Below are 4638 nucleotides of genomic sequence, written 5' to 3'. Positions count from 1 at the left end.
TGGACCTGCAGCCCGCCAGGATGCTGCCGCCGCCTGTCTGTTTGCGGACGGCCTGACAGGGGCCCCGCCCATCGATTCTCCCGTGGGCAGGCCGAGCGGCCGGCCTCCCTCCTCCCCTCCCGGCAGTGAGTCCCACCCCCAGCCCTGCCGCGGGGCACCCGGCTCTGCGGAGGGGTGGCCCACCAAGCCCGCAGCCTGGGCTTGTGTCCTGACCCCCGGCATGGAGCTGTGACCTCCTGGCTCGTAGGCGACGCTCAACCACGGAGACACACTATTGGGGCAATGATACCTTTTAAATCTACATTTTGTCTTGTCTCTTTTTGCAATGATTTTGCAATGTCATTTTCCAGGGAGCAAAGAGAAAGCTCATCGAGTTCCTCCAGCACAGGTGGCCGGGAGGCAAATGGAGGCGGCTGTTTTACAGATGCTCCGGCACCAGTCGCACCACCTCCGCTGTCAAGACCGCTGTCGGATTTGGAGAGAACTTGGTCGAGCTTCTTCCATCTGCCAGCTGGAGTTTCAGGGCACGTCGGGTGCGGTGACCTCTAAGATGCCCCTTCTGATCCGTGGCCTGGCCACACCGCTGGCGGTTGCAGTTTATCTGGCCGACTCAGCCTTTCCTGTCGAGGCGGCAGCCTGTTTACCCTCTTCCCTCAGCCCGTGTGATTCGCCCTCTCCGGGAGTGTCCTGGGTGCTCCTGATGCTGTTTGTGTGCCGGATGTCTGGCATTAACCTCACTACGCAGAGAAGGGACTGCAAGTGACATCGAGGACATGCTCAGCTCACCCTGGCCCATGATCCCACAACTCAACTTCCCCTCAGTCAGGTCCTGAAGGCACCCCGCCTCTCCAGTGCCACCCCAACAAGGGCGGAAGCATGACAGAGGGAACATAAGAGAGTGTGGGGACTTCCGGGGTCACAGTGTCTTAGGTTAGCAATTTTTACAAAACAATGTGGCCCTGGGAGTCCACGCCACTGTGTGCACCCACTGTGTCCCTGAGGGGCCCAGGGCCATGCCGTCTCACAGCCCTGACTCGGGGGCTGGGTCTAGGGCAGCACATGCCTCTGTGTGTGTCAGGTGTGGGTAGGACCAAGTCCCCCAGAGGCCCACTGCCTGCCTCATCCAGCTTCTGCGTGCCCACACCGGTGGCCCCTCCTCCACCGCCCGAGCAGCAGCACAGCATCTGTGTTCCAAAACGTCCCTAAGCCCGGGCTGCTGGTGTGACTCAGGGGTGGAGCGTCGACCTATGAACCAGGAGGTCATGGTTCGATTCCCCGTCAGGGCACAGGCCCGGATTGCATGCGTGCTCGATCCCCAGTGTGGGGCATGCAGGAGGCAGGAGATCCATGATTCTCTCTCATCATTGATGTTTCTTGCACTCTCTCCCTCTCCATCCCTCTCTGCCCTCTGAAGTCTATATACATATACATATATGTATTAGAGGCATGTTGCAGGAAGAGATTCGTGCAATAGGCCTTCCCTTCCCTTGGCTGCTGGCACCAGTTTTCCTCCGGCCCCTGGGGCCCAGGCCTTTGCTCTGGCCCCCTCCCCCCAGCTGTCAGGCTTCACTGCTCCGCCGATCCTGGGGCCATGATGCCTTGCGGCTCCGCTGATCCCAGGGCCATGATGCCTCCCGGCTCCGCCGATCCCAGGGGGCGCGAGACCTCGCTGCTCGGCAGGCTCAGGTACATTTGGCTTCGCTCCACCGCTTGGAGCCTAGTATGCAAATTATTGTTTTAAAGAATTTAAAGTGTATGTGATGTGGATGCCCTTTAACAGGTATAGTGTGGGTCCTCAAAAGGGGTGGCCATTGGTGTCATCCTGGATCTTTCTTGTTGGCGGTTAATTTGCATATCACTCTGATTAGGTAATGGGAAGCATAGCGAAGGTACGGTCAATTACCCTTTTTGTCTTTTATTAGGTAGGATACACACACACACACACACACACACACACACAGAATAAAATTTGTCCCCAGGACCTTTTCCCGTCAGATGGTACGGTGACAGAGAGAGGCAGCTGCCTTCGAAGGAGAAGAGGTGACTGCCGTGCAGAGCCGCATGGGGAGCACAGTGTGTGCCCACAGGCGGACTCAGGAGCCCAGAGAGCGTGGCCCAGAGCCCCAGTGGGGCTTTCACAGGACGGGGAGGGGGGTTCGTGTGGTATCATGGGGAGGGAGGGCAGGCCCTCGCTGTCCAGGACCCAGCTTGGTGTTTGAGGTGCGATGATGAACTGGTGGGCGCGGGCTCTGCATGGATTGATTTGCAATCAAAGGTGTTCATGGGGGAGTCTTAGCCGGCCCCAAGTCTGGTGGGCCATGGGCTTGGGGCAGTCTCTCCAGCACCAAGGCCCCAAGAGTCAAGGATACAGAAAACAAGCAGATACAGCAGAGCCGGGCGGACAGACGGTGCGGGGAGGAGGGAACGTTTCTGCCTGTCTGGAGACACAAGCCAGACTGTGTTTAAGAGAAAGAATAGGTGTTTTGTTGAAGAGAAGAAAGAAGGGGAAAACCTGATGCTACTGTGGACGGGGCCATCCCCGGGAGACGGCTGCCAGCCCTCGGGCCCTGCCTGGCTCCCTTCTCTCCTTTCAGCCGGAGAGAGAAATGACCTTCATTTCCCAGGAGAAGGGGGAATCATGCACCCCCCACCCTCCCTCCGCCCGTGGCCCTGCCTCCTGTTTCCAGGGCCTGTGAGCACGAGCGTCTCCCTTTGTGACAATCATTTCCGTGCAGCTGCCTCGCTTTATTGATGAAGACAAACCCTAGGTACACATTTCAGAACCATCTGCAAATCTCTGTTTAAAATTTTTTAAAAATATGTCTTTATTGATTTCAGAGAGGAGAGAGAGAGAGAAACATCCATGATGAGAGAGAATCATCGATCGGATGCCTCCTGCACCCCCCACACTGGGGGTCCAGCCCACAACCCAGGCTTGTGCCCTGACTGGGAATTGAACCGTGACCTCCTGGTTCAGAGGTCGATGCTCAACCACTGAGCCACGTGGCTGGGCCAAACCTCTTCTCTGAGGTCTGCCCCTCCCCCTCCCCCCAAGGATGACATTTAGAGCCACTCGGATAATCTGAGATCATCCCCCGTGCGAGAGCCTTAACTTAATCACAGCCGCAAAGTCCCTTCACCGGAGTCACACTCACAGGCCCAGGGGGCCACACTCCGGTCACTCCCCTCACAGCCTCCACGTCGCTGTCGCTGTCACACATTTTAATTCCCTGGGTATATCGCAAGCCCCACCCACACATTGTCCAGGCCACTCCGCGCGAGGCTTCCTCTTGCGCCCTCCCTCCTGCCCCCGGCCTGGTAGCCGTCTCTTCCCGAAGGGCACGTCTCCTCATGGCAGATGTTCTCAGAGTTTGTTTCTCTGAAATGTCTACTGGACCTTCTCCTTTTTTTTTTCTACAGAATTTCTGTGAGTTTATTTGATCCATAGACCTTCACTTTGTTTTTTTAAATCCTCACCCCAGGATTTTTCCATTGATTTTTAGAGAGAATGGAAGGGCGTGGGAGAGACAGACAGAAACACATTGATTGGGTGCCTCCTGCACCAGGGCCTGGGCCGGGGAGGAGCCTGCAACCGAGGTACCTGCCCTTGACCGGAATCGAACCCAGGACCCTTCAGTCCGCAGGCTGACACTCTGTCCACTGAGCCACACTGGCCAAGGCGAGCTTCATTTTTTAAGCACATTTATTTTTGCTGGATTTCGAATTCCAGGTTTGCAGTCACTTACTCTCAGGATGTGGAGGTTCTCCCTTCGAGGCTGGAGGTGTCAGCACCGAGGGCTGTGCCTGATGCAGGTGGCAGGCCTTCTGTCCATTGGGCAGGCCTCCTGTCCACCGGGTGGGCCTCCTGTCCATCGGGCGGGCAGGCCTTCTGTCCATTGGGCAGGCCTCCTGTCCACCGGGTGGGCCTCCTGTCCATCGGGCGGGCAGGCCTTCTGTCCATTGGGCAGGCCTCCTGTCCACCGGGCGGGCCTCCTGTCCACCGGGCGGGCCTTCTGTCCGGCTGCACCAACAGCCCTGTCTGTCTGTTGTCTCCCGTTTCATCACCACGACCGCACAGCACTTCTAGGTTCTACAGTTGACATATCCATTGCTTTTAGGAAATCATCAGCTCCTATCTCTTAAAATGCGGTCTCACCAGCCTGCAGACTGCAGGGTGGGGCCACGCTGCCTGGAAGGGGCCGACTGGCTGCCTGGTGGTGTGAGGCTGTATGACCCCTTCAGGGATGTGCAGTGCAAAGTGCGAACATCCCATGGGACTCCCCCCCTCACCCGCAGGTCGGGTCACCCCACTGCTCCTAGAAATGCCACTTGAGCCCGGCCCACACTGCTCAGCGGTTGAGCGTCCGCCTAGGAACCAGGAGCTCACAGCGCCATTCCCGGTCAGGGCACAGGCCCGGATTGCGGGCTCGGTCCCCAGTGTGGGGCGGGCAGGAGGCCTTCTCAACATGGATGTTTCTCTCTCCCCCTCTCCCTTCCTCTCTGAAATCAATAAAAATATATATTTTAAAAATTAAAAAAAGAGAGAAAGAAATGTTACTTGGCTTCTTAGAGGCAGTTTGTCCAGGAGGGTGCCCGTGCCTTTACAACAGCCCCACTTTCAGAAAATGCCCCCCAAAC

This window comes from Myotis davidii, unplaced genomic scaffold (genome assembly GCF_000327345.1).
Source record: "Myotis davidii unplaced genomic scaffold, ASM32734v1 scaffold665, whole genome shotgun sequence".
Classification (NCBI taxonomy): domain Eukaryota; kingdom Metazoa; phylum Chordata; class Mammalia; order Chiroptera; family Vespertilionidae; genus Myotis; species Myotis davidii.
The sequence above is the reverse complement of the archived record's forward strand: the minus strand, read 5'-3'. Positions refer to the sequence as shown.